The sequence below is a fragment of the Chamaea fasciata genome, unplaced genomic scaffold (genome assembly GCF_029207755.1).
Source record: "Chamaea fasciata isolate MVZ Bird 193981 ecotype frontalis unplaced genomic scaffold, bChaFas1.0.hap1 SCAF_235, whole genome shotgun sequence".
In the NCBI taxonomy this organism is placed as follows: domain Eukaryota; kingdom Metazoa; phylum Chordata; class Aves; order Passeriformes; family Sylviidae; genus Chamaea; species Chamaea fasciata.
The window spans coordinates 23,866-38,596 of record NW_027094320.1 but is presented as its reverse complement, the minus strand read 5'-3'; the positions used below and the strand labels follow the sequence as shown (position 1 = coordinate 38,596).

At 55.2% G+C, this 14,731-nt stretch overlaps 1 long non-coding RNA gene across 2 annotated transcripts; it reads right to left on the bottom strand.

Annotated features, from left to right (window-relative positions):
- Positions 1 to 9,089: 9,089 nt before the first annotated feature.
- On the bottom strand, positions 9,090 to 14,426 carry LOC136304977 (uncharacterized). 2 transcript variants are annotated; one of them, XR_010724936.1, is made up of 7 exons: positions 14,230 to 14,426; positions 13,304 to 13,700; positions 12,015 to 12,119; positions 11,613 to 11,718; positions 10,427 to 11,082; positions 10,213 to 10,322; positions 9,090 to 9,587 (listed from the first exon to the last, which is right to left on the bottom strand). It is a non-coding gene; the product is annotated as an uncharacterized lncRNA (long non-coding RNA). The 2 variants fall into 2 exon arrangements; XR_010724935.1 differs by having other exon boundaries at positions 10,213 to 11,082.
- Between the last annotated feature and the right edge of the window lie 305 nt (positions 14,427 to 14,731).

Genomic DNA, 14,731 nt, shown 5'->3' with positions numbered 1-14,731 from the left:
GACACCTAGGGGACAGCCAGGGCACCCCCAGGGACGCCTAAGGAACAGCCAGGGCACCCCCAGGGACACCTATAGGAAAGCCTGGGCACCCCAGGGACAGCCAGGGAACCCCAGGGACACCTAGGGGACAGCCAGGGCCCCCTCAGGGACAGCCAGGGCCCCCCAAGGGACAGCAAGGGCACCTCCAGGGACACCAAAGGGACAGCCAGGGCACCCCAGGGACAACTACGGGAAAGCCAGGGCACCCCTACGGACACCTAAAGGAAAGCCTGGGTACCCCAGGGACAGCCAGGGCACCCCCAGGGACACCTAGGGGACAGCAAGGCACCCCAGGGACACCCTGGGCACCCCAAGGGACACCCAGGGGACAGGCAGGGCACCCCCAGGGACACCTAGGGGACAGCAAGGCACCCCAGGGACACCCTGGGCACCCCCAGGGACACATAAGGGACAGCCAGGGCACCCCAAGGAGAGCCAGGGCACCCCCAGGGACATCTAAGGGACAGCCAGAGCACCCCAGGGACACCCAGGGCACCCCCAGGGACACCAAGGGGACAGCCAGGGCACCTTCAGGGACACCTATGGGACAGCAAGGGCACCCCCAGGGACACCAAGGGGACAGCCAGGGCACCTCCAGGGACACCTAGGGGCCAGCCAGGGCACCCCCAGGGACACATAGGGGACAGCCAGGGTACCCCCAGGGACCCCTAGGGGCCAGCCAGGGCACCCCCAGGGACACCTAGGAAGACAGCCAGGGCCCCCCCAGGGACAGACAAGGTACCCCTAGGGGACAGTCAGGGCACCCCCAGGGAGACCTAAAAGATAGCCAGGGCAGCCCTGGGACACCTAGGGGACAGCCAGGGCACCCCCAGGGACACCTAAGAGACAGCCAGGGCACCCCAGGGACAACTAGGGGACAGCCAGGGCACCCCCAGGGACACCTAGGGGACAGCCAGGGCATCCCAGGGACAGTCAGGTCCCCCCAAGGGACACCTAGTGGACAGCCCGTGGACCCCAAGGGACACCTAGGGGACAGCCAGGGCACTCCAGGGACACCTAGGGGACAGCCAGGGCAACCCCAGGGACACCTAGGGGACAGCCAGGGCGCCCCCAGGGCCACCTAGGGGAAAGCCAGAGCACCAAGAGCTCCAAGTGCTCTCCAAGGCAGGCTCAAAACCCTTACCAACGATTGGCTTTAATAAAGCAACTCACACAAAGTCACCAGCACCACACGGTTGGTCTGTAACGGCTGCAACAAAATACGCCCTCCTGGAAGCAGTTCAGCACTTACTGATCACTTCTTTGTTTTGGCACTTCCCAGCCAGGGCCTGCGGGGCCTCCTGCAGATGCAGGTCTTCGCTGACAAGGCTCCACTTGTGCAGCAGCAGCAGGATTAGGGGCAGGAGCAGGAGCAGCTCCCTGAAATTTTAGAAAATATTAGAAAAATACAGGCAAAAATCTCACCTCTGTCCTCCCCTAAGAACATCCCTAGGACATCATCCCAGTTTTTCCCAGCTAGGAGCTGCAAGGAATTCAGGCAGGGGAATTGACATCAGGGAACAGCTTTGTAAAGTCAAAGGCAGAAAGAGAAGATCCACCAGCAAAGGGCAGGAAAGGGGAAAGGTTTCTGAAAACATTTCTGCAGTCTAATTAATAATTATTTCTGCTTCCCCAGCGAGAAGAACACAAACTCACAGCCATTCAGGCCTGACAGTCCCCTGCAGCCAGAGCTCAGCACACATCCACAGAAGCAAGTCCAGCATCTGAAAGAAAAAAAAAAAAAAAAAAAAAAACAACAAAAAAAACACAATCAAACCAGAAGGAAAAGGTGATTTCTTTGGCTTCAAAGTTATTTCAAGTTCTTAAAGCCCAACACAGCTGATAGGAGAAACAGAGTCAGGGCTCCTGGCAGACAGAGGGTGTTTTCCCCCCCAGGGGACTGCAGAGGAATTGTCTGGGACTTGGACTGTCCCTCGGGGTGACACCAGTTGCTGTGACTTCTATCATTCCATATGTTTGACTCCCAAAACTTCCCAGCCCAGGGGCTTGAGCTGACAGGGCAGCACAAAGATTGTTCTCTGTGTGGTGCCCAGATTTGGGGTTCACTGTCACCTTTGCTAGTTTAGATGAATTATACCCACGGCCCCGAATTCCCTGCTCAGTTCCCGCTGCAATAACCTCACAGTGCCTCACGGAGCACGGATATTCCCACGCAGAGCTGCTGCTTGAATGCCAGACGTGTCAGGAACCAGCAGAGCTTCCAAGGAAGCTCAGCAGGATGGGGACAGGATAGGTTTCTATTCCATAGATTTGGTTAATTATAACCCTCACCCCCTGGGGGTCACCTGTCAGATTTCCCTGGAATTCAGCCACCCCCCTGAGCTCGGGCTCCAGGTGATGTTTCAGAGCAGGAGAAGGCACTGGCCGGCCTGTGCTGAGGCAGCCCCTGTGCCCTCGGGAGGACACAGCTCCCTGCAGGAGCTCAGCTCCTTTCCGAGCCCCAGCAGTGGCCTCTGCAAGTGCCTTTCCCTCAGGCAAGGGACGCCCATCCCTGCCTTCAGCACACCTCCAGTGGGACCCACCTGCAAAAGCTTTCCATCACTTCTGCACTCCGGCCGGCTCCCTGGAAAAGTCCAGACTTCATCCAAACGAAACTCCATCCCACTCAAACCTTTGATTTTGAGGCATCTCCGAGGGCCGTTGCTCTGGATTTAATTTCTGTGAGGGAGGAGCGCCTTGGCTTTAATGCTGCCGACGGGTGATGTCCTCAGGCTGAAAGGGAGGGGATTTGGGGTGGCCAGGACATCCCTGGCAACTGTGTGGGAGCTCCGGGAGGTGGGAATTGCTGTCTGAGCCCCTCTGCAGACAGCCCGAGCCGCCGTTCCCAGGCAATGCCAGCTGTTCCCTGGGGAGCTCTTGGGCTGTGGGTGCCTCTGTCCGGGCTGCAGCATCTCCCCGTGCCAGGCGGGAGCAGCCCCTGGCCGAGGAGCCGCGGCAGCCCCGGGGCCGTGTCCGTGCCAGCCCCGAGCCCGGCCCCGGGCCCTGCGTTTGGCCGCCGCTGCCACGGGCGGGGCCCCGCAGGCACAGCTCCTCCCTGCACATCATCCCAGGGCTGCTGGCCCCGCTGGGGCTGCCGGCCTCCTTCCTCCCTGCGCCTCCGGGCACCCGGGACACCTGCAGGAAACACCGAGGGACACTGCAGGCGGCACGGGGGGGCACCGAGGCCTCCGGCCAGAAAAGCAGCCCCGGCCTCAGCAGCTGCCATCATTTTGGCCCGGCAACACTCACCTGCAGGAAACGCCCCTGTGCGGGTGGGACCGGCCCTGCCTCTCTGCAGAGCTTTGGCCGTGGAAGAAGGGAAGCCTCAGGACTCGTCCTGCTCCTTTCCGCCCGGAAAGAGACTTTGTGTGAGTACTTTTACGGCAGCTGCTGGGTAAATCCTGGAAAGGACAGGAAATCAGCGTCACTGGAAGAGCTTTGTGCTGTCGTGAGCTGCCAGCCACTTCTGCCCTCGAGCCATTCCAGGGGCTGGTGTGTGAAGCAGCTTTGGCAGAGAAGGCGGCACTGCACTTACCTTAGTGGGGCCAAGCGTTGCCATCCTATGGAGGTCCATCCCCATAATGCAGAGATTGGTTCAGCTGCTTGGAGCAGAGTCCGGGTAATGCCAAGGTGCTGAGTTCGATTCTCAAACGGTCCGTCCGCTTGAGAGTCAGATTTTAGGATCCCTCTCAGCCTCAGTATATCCTGTGACCTGGAAATAAGAGGAAAATTCTCGGCTGAGTTTTAATAAAACAGCTTTTGCCATTGCAGGGTGTGAGCTGCACTCGGCGATTTTCGGCCGCGACGAGCCCCACGAGCCTTCCGCCCTTCCTTGCCGCCATCATGGTTGCGTCTGAGGCCACTTCCGGTCCCGCCGGCATCTTTTTTGCGGCTCGACATAGGCCCCGGCAGGTGTTTACACAGACGCCTGACTATATCCACGAATTTAAAAGCAAACGCGGCGCGGCTGAGCACACGGTCGGTGTCCCCACACCTGGAGACGCCGCGGAAAATTGCGCCCGGGCGGCGCCGTAGTCGGGGTTTTTGTGCAGGCATCTGGGTAAACGCCTATAGGGTCCTTATTTTTCCCGCCCTTTTGGCCGCCCTTTTTGGAAGGTCGGGTGCCTCGCGCCTGGGCGCCATTTTGTGAGGGGCGTCGCGTGACTTACGCTTTTCATTGCCGCCATCTTTGTTGTGGCTGAGGCCACTTCCGTCCCGGCCGCCATGTTCTTTGCGGCTCGGCATAGGCCCCCGGCAGGTGTTTACACAGACGCCTGACTAAATCCACGAATTCGAACGCAATCGCGGCGCGACTCAGCACACGGCCCGTGTCGGCACACCTGGAAACGCCGCGGAAAATTGCGTCCCGGCGGCGCCGTAGTCGGGGTTTCGTGCAGGCGTCTGGCTAAACGCCTATACGGTCCTTATTTTTTCCCGCCCTTTTGGCCGCCCATTTTGGAAGGTCAGCCGCCTCCCGCCTCGGCGCCATTTTGTGAGGGGCGTCGCGTGACTTCCGCTTCTGCTTGCCGCCATCTTTGTTGCGGCTGAGGCCACTTCCGTCCCGGCCGCCATGTTCTTTGCGGCTCGGCATAGGCCCCCGGCAGGTGTTTACACAGACGCCTGACTAAATCCACGAATCCGAACGCGGACGCGGCGCGACTGAGCACACGGCCGGTGTCCGCACACCTGGAAACGCCGCGGAAAATTGCGCGCGGGCGGCGCCGTAGTCGGGGTTTTTGTGCAGGCATCTGACTAAACGCCTATAGGGTCCTTATTTTTCCCCGCCCTTTTGGCCGCCTTTTTTAGAAGGTCAGGCGCCTCGCTTCTTGCCGCCATCTTCGTAGTGGAACCCACTAAAATGCCCCCTCGGCTCCTCCCACAAGCGCCTGACTCAATGGACTGCCGCCCGCGGCGCCGCTGCGCCCTTATCCCGTGTCCGCACACCCGCAAACGCCGCGGAAAATCGCGCCCGGACGGCTCCGGGGTCCGGGTCGCGCGCGCAGGCAGCCGGCTGCCACGCGCCCGGGCTCCTTGCCTTTTTCCCTCCCTTTCGGCCCTGAGCTGCGGGCGGGCGGGCGGCAGCGCCGCCCCCGAGCTCACAATGCGGGGCTGCCACGCGCGTCGGGGACGGGCGGGGGGGACAGCTGCACTACCGCTCTTTGCCCACACGGTGGCAGCATTGCCGCACAGATCAGGCGGGACGGGCACGGGGGACAGCTGCACTACCGCTCTTTGCCCACAGGGTGGCAGCATTGCCGCACAGATCAGGCGGGACGGGCGGGACGGGACAGCTGCACTACCGCTCTTTGCCCACAGGGTGGCAGCATTGCCGCACAGATCAGGCGGGACGGGCGGGGGGGGACAGCTGCACTACCGCTCTTTGCCCACAGGGTGGCAGCATTGCCGCACGGCTCCCCATAAATCCTCCCAAAAAATCCCCCCAAAAATCCTCCAAAAAATCCCCCAAATATCCTCCTAAAAATCCCCAAAAACTTCCCCAAAATCCCCCCCAAAATTCCCCAAAATTTCCTCCCAAAAATCCACCACAAAATCCACGAAATCCCCACAAAAATCTCCTCAAAAATCCTCCCAAATATTCCTGCAAAATTCCCCAAATATCCACAAAAAATCCTCTCAAAAATCCCCAAAAATCGCCCCAAAAATCCCCGAAAATATCCTCCCAAAAATCCCCCCCAAAATCCCCCAAAAATCCCCCCCAAAATTCTCTAAACATGCTGCAAAATATCATCCAAAAATTAAAAAAAAATCCTCCCCCAAATTCCCCCTAAATCCCCCAAGAATCCCCCCAAAATCCTCCCTAAAAATCCACAGAAAGATCCTCGAAAAACACCCCCCGGGAATCCCCAAAAATATCCCCAAATTCGCCCCAAAAATCCAATCAAAATCCCCCAAAAATCCTCCCCAAAAAATTCCTAAAAATCCCCCTAAAAATCTCCCCTAAAATTCCCCAAAATTCCCCCCCAAAACACCTCCAAAAATCCCCCCCAAAAATCCTCCAAAAAATCCCGCCAGGTTCCCCCAAAAATCCTCCCAAAAACCTCCCAAAATTACACCAAAAATGCCCCCAAAAATCCCCCCAAAATCCTGCCAAAACTCCCCCAAAAATCCCCGACAAATCCCCCTAAAATCCATAAAAATCCCCCCGAATAATCCCCAAAAAAATCCTCCCAAAATTCCTGCAAAATTCCCCAAATATCCACAAAAAATCATCCCAAAAATTGCCCCTAAAATCATCAAAAAATCTCGCAAAATTCCCCAAAAATCCTCCCAAAAATCCCGCAAAACCCCCCCAACATCTCCCCAAAAAAGCCTCCAAAAATCCACAAATATACCTCCACACTCCCACAAACTCCCCCCAAAAATCCCCAAAGAAATTCCCCTATAATCCAGAAAAATGCCCCCAAATCCTGTCGTTTTCTTCAATCCGTGTTTATTTGGTCACATTTGAAATGATGGTTCAAACCAGACGAATTCCTTCCCCTAACACATCACAAACACAGGTCATTAGAATTCAAGGAGCCTGGTTTCCTAAGGGGTCCAATTCCCATCTCCATTCCAATCCCATTGGCGTATTTTCTCTTTCTCCCTGTCTGCTGTATGTCTGCTGGGGGGGCCGGGGGGTCGTGGGGGCTTTATTTGGTGGGGTTTTTCCGTTCGCTTCCCCTAAGCCCAACCCAAAATTCAACACAAGCAGCTCTGCCCTCGGCAAGGCAGGAAAGAACCAGCCCCGTGTGTCCAAGGAACAGCAATCAGGCCGGCATTCAGCTTTTAATGGCATTCATGGAACTGAAAACGCAGCGAATTGAACTTCACAAAGAGATGAATCCAGGCAATTAAACACTTGGCAAGTTTTCCTGGGAATTCCCAAAACTCTGCGGACACGGTGCTGAACAATTCCTCATTTACTAACGTGAATTGGGTCCCTTTCCTTGGAAATGTGCCCCACCACGTCCAAAACTTCCAGTTCGGATGGAAAATTGGCACTGGCTAGAAACGTTCCCTTCCTAAAATCAGAGAGAGGAAAACCATCAAATAAAAGGAAGGAATAACACCTACATCCCAGCTTGCCTGAGAGACAAGCTCAGCAATTTCTAACGTGGAAAACTTTCCCGACAGCCAGGAAACCGGTGGGGTTCGTGGAACGACGATTTCAAATCTGCTGCCTCTGCTCTGATTTTCAAGGGAAGGGAGAATTAAAAAGGTCAAGCCACTCCTATCCCATAGGAATGGACCGAATAATCCCTCTATTTTGTGGGAGTAACAATGCAAAGAAACTCCAATCTTACTTGGATTTGACACTGGAAACCCTCAGCAGAGTTGGCAAGTTTCAGTGGAACAAAAGAGCCACAATTCCTGCAATAACCAAAATTCACCTTGGCAAAAAGAGGAGGAGGAGGAGGAGGACGAGGAGGAGGACGAGGAGGAGGAGACCAGGAACACACTCCGGCTGACAGCAAGGATTTCTTGGAAAAGGCCGGAAATCAAATGGACAGTCTGTGTCCAGTTCTGGCCAGGTAATTACCCAGGAGTCAGAGAGAAAAGTGGGAACCTTGGACTGGGATGAGGCCTTCCAGGGGCTTCACTTCCTACTGGCTCTCTCCTCTTTTTGCCAACTACCTGCAAGAGGAAAAACAACAGGAGTCAAGGTCAAACACGGACAGGATGTGCTGGCTTCAGGCAGACTGCAGTGCACCTCGCAGGAATCACTGAAAGGCATGAAAGGAACCAAGGGAAATTAAAGAAGAGCTGCCACCTCCAAGGGCTCTCCAAGGCAGGCTCAGAACCCTTACCAACGATTGGCTTTAATAAAGCAACTCACACAAAGTCACCAACACCACACGGACACAGCACCGTTCTTTTGGAGTGGAGTTCTAGAGAAATGCGGAAGAACGGAAAAGCCTTCCTAAACCCGGAAACTCCTTGAAGAGATAGACAGGGCACAGCTGCTGACAGAGCCTTGGGATTCAGGGGGGAAAACTCCAAGTTTTCAGTCTTTAGCATCTTCCACTCTGCCATCGTTGACAGCAAACACGGCTTCAGCCTCAGGGAGACGCGGAGAACTCCGAGATTTTGCAGATCCTGCTCTCACCTCTCGCCCCATATTCTTCCTTTCTTCCAAAACGATGACAACAAGAAAAGTCAACTATTGCAGTTTTGCTTGCTTGATGTGTTTTTTGGTTTTACTTACACGTGACTTTCAGATCCCCATCCACACTCAGAATCATTCAAACCTTCGAGCACAGAGCCTCCAGGCACCGCTTATTTCTTCTGAGATTTGATTCAAGAAGACCATTTTTCAGAACCTGACATGAGATTGGCAACTAAGTTCCATTTTACAGCTCTTCCCCTTTTTAAACTGTGTTTCCTCAAAGCTTCCCAATTGTGCTAAGCTTAGAATTCACCCCAAGGAAGACCTGAAAAATGCCTTGCCATTTCCTTTCCTCCTCCCCCAAGCCCCATCAGGCTGGCAGAAGGCATTAGTACTGTTTCCAGAGCAGTTGGCCTCACTTGTACTGTTGGTCTGTAACGGCTGCAACAAAATACGCCCTCCTGGAAGCAGTTCAGCACTTACTGATCACTCCTTTGTTTTGGCACTTCCCAGCCAGGGCCTGCGGGGCCTCCTGCAGATGCAGGTCTTCGCTGACAAGGCTCCACTTGTGCAGCAGGAGCAGGAGCAGCAGGAGCAGCAGCAGGAGCAGCAGGAGCAGCAGCAGGATCAGCAGGATCAGCAGGAGCAGCAGGAGCAGCAGGAGCAGCAGGAGCAGCAGGAGCAGCAGCAGGAGCAGCAGGAGCAGCAGGAGCAGCAGGAGCAGCAGGAGCAGCAGCAGGAGCAGCAGGAGCACCAGGAGCAGCAGCAGGAGCAGCAGGAGCAGCAGGAGCAGCAGGAGCAGCAGGAGCAGCAGGAGCAGCAGCTCCCTGCTGGAGAGGACGCTGTCGTTCACCTCATCCCCCTAAAAGCCTCAGCAGCAACAGCATGGTGTTCCTGCACAGAGCTGAGGGGGCCGAAGAACTCGGTCAGCCTGGCCAGATCTACGTTAGTCCTGCCAAGAGGAAACACAAGTGCCACGTGTTTTCCTGCGTGCTAATTAATGAGTACAGTTTCTAAGCCTTACTGTGGCAAGGGCCAGAAATGAAGGACCTAGGACTTGACAGCAGCTGTGCATCACACTTTACTTTCTTTCCCCATGTCTTCAAACACCTAAATCCTCCTGTCAGAGAAATCTCGTCCAAATTCACTACTCGACACGCAAACTGAAGGTGAAAAAAGCCATTCATCAACCAGAGACAAAGAAATCCTCCTGGCCTTAATAAAGGTCAAACTGGACAGAGGATGAAATGCAAACTGACCAAAACAAAAAACAAAACAAAGACTTACCCAATATGTTTGATGAAGGGGGCCAAAACATACAGAAACTCATTTACAAGCTGAATAGGGAGGAGGGATTGATTCTTGTTTTGTCTCTTTTCTTAGCCACAGAGTACGGAGTAAGGAAGTCATCTGACTGATCCCCTTGCTTTTCAGAAACCTGAGAAACAAAACAAAACAAAACGAAATTAACAAGCCCAACGAAACCAACCAACCAACAAGAAAACAAAACAGAGAACCACTTTGGGAAGGCAGATCCTCGCCGGCAGCTGGTCCATCACCTACACAGGGGACCCTATTCCAGGGCACTTTTGGGGCACCTGCCTGAGCCTGTCAGGGCGCTCTGCGCAGAAGAGATTTCTGCCGGATGCAAACATACCTGAGGGAGAGGCAAGGGGGGAGGAATGTTCTAGACAGCTCAAAGCCATTGCTGTGCCACTTCCCGTGCGGCAGGTCCCGTGACAGGACGGGATCTGAGGCTGTTTGAAACTCAAAAGGTAGAGACACCGATTCCAGGTGCCAGTTGGCTTTCTCAGTTTTTCCAGCAAGTGTTTTCCAAACCACGAAGCCCCCCCAGCATCATCCCCCTCCTATCACAACCTGAAAGCATCTCGATTCTGTTTTCGAAACCCCAAGGGACACCTCAGAGTTCAGCGAGTTCTGCCCGTCCGGCCCTCGGTGCCCCCGCCTCCCTGCCTGTCACCCTTGTTTTCATACTCACTCACACAGTTATTCTACCGTGGGCAGCAAAATTGTTCCCGTTTCTCCTGTACTTCTCTGCTCACCTTTGCTCTCAGCTGTGCCGGACCCACGGGAGGAGGCCGTGATCCCGGATCAGCTCACAGGCAGCTTTGCTGGCACGGGCAGCGCTTTGGAATATCTCCAGAATACCGCTCTGAAACAGAAAATAGGACCTGTTCTTCTACGGTCAAGATCGAACGATCGAACTCAGAATTAGCAATCGGACCGGCATCTGATCAGCTTCAAGGTGACACGAACACCAGCTGCTCTCAGCGACTCCAGGGAAGGAAAGACGCTCTCCGTTCAAAGCTACTCTCACGAGGAGTCTTCAGGCAGTGAGAGGATTTTGTTCTTTTGTCCAAGGCTTCGATACCCGAACCGCTCAGGGCGGACGCTGCCGAAGCCGAGAGCTCCCGGCACGTGAGCTTCCCTCCCGCTGAAGCGCAGTTCAGGTAACAAACGTGCTGCCTGTGGATGGAGACCCCCGAAAGAGAAAAGGCCCTGACAGCAGGCACAAAGGCACGGTGCCCACGTGAGGCTCCGTGATGGCAGCAACCTGTTCCAGTTTCAGGGGACAAGGCTGCGACCGGTTTGGACACAAGCAATTATCTCCCCCTCCACACGGACACAAAATCAACAAGGAACAGGTTTTCAAGAAGGCAAAGGCAGAGTCAGCTGCTCCTTTTTGCTTTGGCCTTGAGATCTCAAAGCCATGCAGACTTCTGTACTTTGGGGTTTTTTGGTGCTTTCTTTCCAAATTCTTACCTGGGAGCGAGCCCTCATCACACAAGAGACTGTTGAAAAGGAGAGAATGACCTGGAAAATCCTCTGGCAGTCATAAAGCCCACAGCAACGTTTGCCACGAAGCCCTTCCCCAGGACATCTGAGGATCCACTCGCAGGCTCTGCTTTGTACTGGAAGGCACAGAAATACCATCATCAGACATTTAGACGTTGCCAAAGAATACCTGCTCCTAAGAGCACAAAACTCTGGTTCCCTGGGAGTGCCAGCTCAGGCCTGACCACAGCTTCTTCTGGACCTGTCCATTTCCATTCCTATCGAATTTCATCCCTAACATCCATCAGGAACAGTCAGCCTGCAGCCCAAACATGCAGTGCAAATGGAATCGTAGAGGTTGCCATTCCCAAGACACTTCAGTGCGACTCTAACATTACTAATCGAAACTCAGAGATGAATGTCAGCTCGCTGGGGCAGAACATTCTGTTTGTCGTGCTCGCAGAGCAATACGCAGCGCAAGTCGTTGCGCCTTAGCACTAAAAACCAACGCAGTCCCCACAGACATGGCAGTTCTAACCCCAAGAGGAAACAAAAGAAAGATGCCTCTAATTAACCACCCACGGGAGAATGAGAGTTCATTGTATTTTTATGGCTTTTTTCTATACATTTCTCAAGAATTCCTGGATCGAGAAAGCGGGACTCTTACCTCTAAATCAATACTGAAGAAAAGCTGGAAAAAACTGGTACTTTCCTCAGGTCCGAGTACTGATGTGACGGAAGGAATCTGTCTCCCTTGAGGTACATGTGCTCCTCTGTGAAGAGAAAAAGGTGGGGCATCGTGGAGGAGGACAACCTTCCCAATCCACAAGCACGGACAATAATGAATGGAAGCTGTACTGTGCAGTGTTCCAAGCTGGGAGAACAGCGCAGGAACTGCAGAAGGCCTTTGCTCTGAGGCTCAGCGTGTTGCTGGCCACCCCTCCCCTTCTCTTCCCCAGAATGAAAAGCTCAGTCAAGAGTGTCTGAGCACAAAGCAGGTGGGGAGATCACCATTCCCCAGGGCTCTGCTTTTCACCCCAGCAGTGACACACGCAGGAAGTTCCAGTACCTGGCTTCAGGATCTGCTGTGCCACACGAGCAGGGTCAGGGAGAAGGTGAACCTGAGGTGTGGCCGCCTGATTCCATTCTGCACCGCATCCCAGAGACACAGCAACTGCAAGAGCCCAGGGAGAAAAGCCTGAACTACAGCCCAGATGAACACAACAGGAGCATGGATACATGAACCAGCTTCTGGGACATTTCATAGGCCAGGCAGGTCAAATATCAGTTCTCTCAGGATTTCCGTTCCTACAAGCAAAATTCCCAAGAATTTCTAAAACACATTTCCCACTTTCTCTGTCCATGGATTGTAACAGGTGGCAACACAAAGCAGTAGAGGAGAAACAAGGGAGAGAGGATGGAAATCTTCTTTTAGCTGTCTCACCACGTGCATGCAGGTGGATGAGCGAGGCAACACCTCTCCCAGACACGTCCATGAGCTACAAGCTCTCACCTGCCAAACTGGCAACCGAGCTGAGCCTTACCTGGCTCATCTCTCGAAAGCAAGCCCCTTCCAGATGGGGTCATAAGGAAGCCAGCCGCTCTCATGTTGGAATCATGGCTGCTTAGGGCAGCTACTGTAAGACCCAGGGCGAGGAAACGGCCTCCCGTGATCCCAGGGCAAATCAGGCCAAATATTGGGAAGTCTGATGGTGGGAGGGCTGTCCAGCCCTGGCACAGCTGCCCAGGGCAGTGGTGGAGGCCCCGTCTCTGGAGGGATCAAAAGCTGTGCGGACGTGGCACCTGGGGACATGGGACAGGGTGGCACCGGGGGAATGGTTGGCACTGCCATCTCAGAGGGCTCCTCCGACCTGAAGGTTGCCTGGCAAGCCCAGGATGCCAGGAGCCAGCAGCCATTTCTCTTGGATTTCCTGCCTACAGGCATTTTAAGCCTGCTTGGCTTCACAGGTGGTTTTATGCCAAGGGCATTGCCATCATTTCTGATCTTAATTCAAGGTTTGGAAAGCTGATTTTTATGAGAACTGGTCCATTTCTTTTGATAAGCCTTAACTTGAGAGTTTCTCTGCGCACCAAAATCAGGGGGTGAACCCAACGTGGCCCCAAAGGGCTGTGAGATCCCAGCTATCCAAGGCCCAATTCTCTTGGGATTGGTTTCTTGAACCTTTTCAGGGTTCATTTAGCGAACTTAAGGGTTTGGTATAATTTCATGATGAAAACAACCAGAAACCTGTGAAAAAGAAACTGAACGAAAGCCGGCTAAAAGCATCCCCTGCTGATGACTCATTAAAACAACTCGTTCAAAAGGAGGCAGGATTGATTCAATCCTCACCAACCCACCTGGCTAAGGTCAGAGTTCTCTGCCCACCGAGGACACAGCATGCAGCAGGGACCTTTCTCCCGCTCTCCAGCACAGGCTGCCTCCCTCCACGGGCAGGGAACTGCAGCCACTCAGGGAACACCGACTTAGTCCTGGGCTGGCAACAGGAGAGGCACAAGGAATATTGTGAAGTCATTCCGATCTCAGCACTGTCCACGCCTGGGAGAAAGTGCTTCCCACACCATTCTTGGAATTGTCTTGTCTGTCCCTTCCAGCTTCGGAAGGTTTTCTGTGGGAGCTGGGATTCTCGGTGCGCTTCAGGAGCCGCAGGTGCCTAAAGCATTCCCCGGGGAACGTGCAGCTTCCCTTGTGCCTTTCAGTTCTTTATCCCAAACAGTCTCCCCAGTGCTCTACAACCTAGAAAGAAAAAAGCCAAAAGAAGGAAAACCAATTCGTTCTGACACGACGGAGGCTTGCTTATACCAACACACTTCCAGGCAAAAAACCATTTCTGCCACTCTAACAAATCGACTTGATCTACTGCCTCAACTCGACGGTAAACTATTTAAACATTGCTTTGAAGGTAAACTATTTAAACATTGTTTCAAGAATTCCAGGCTTGGAAATCTCAGCCAGTGCTCAGCTTGGCTACTTCAAGGACATCCCCACCCAGAGCACCCAGCGCTCCCGGTCCCAAACACCACATTCGCCACAAAGCCCATGAAAACCTTGCACGCACAGACGGCACAAGGTTGCTGCGCGTCCTCTCCGGCGGCGGCAGCGGCTCCCGGGGACGTGACCAGCAGAGCCCGCTCCCAGCTGGCTCAGCCCGGACTCGGTGCAGCCCTCAGCCAGAGCTGCGGGGAGCTGACACCGTCCCCGGGAAGCCCTGCCCGGACAACCGGGGCGTCCTCCCCGCCGCCCCCGCCGAAAGCCCCGCGCTTACCTCCGCCGCGCTGAGCTTTGAGTCAGAGAGCAGCCGCCTCCTGCTGCCGGCTGCGGGACGGGCACGGCTCGGGCCGGCTCGGCCGACTTCTTCTGCCCTAAGGCTTTTGTATTTCCCTCCATTTCCCCGGGCCGGAGGGCCGCGGGGGTGGCGTGTGGGCGCGGCGGAGAGCGGCGGGAACGTGCGGAGCGAGACGGGCGGCCGGCACGGCGGGCGAGGCGGGACCTCGGCAGAGAGAGGCGCCGCCGCCGCTGCCTGCCGGCGCGGGCCCGGCTCCCGCCCGCCCGCCCGCGGCGCCGCCGCCGAGCCCACAGCCCGTGGCCGCGCACCCGGACACGCCGCGGAAAATCGCGGCCGGGCGGCGCCGTGGTCAGGGCAGGGCGAAGGCAGCCGGGCAGGCGCCCCCTCCCACCCCGTCCTTGCCGTTTTCCCGCTCTTTTTGCCGCCGTCTTTGGAAGGTCAAGCGCGTCGCGCCGAGCCGCCAGCTTGGGAGGGGAAGGAC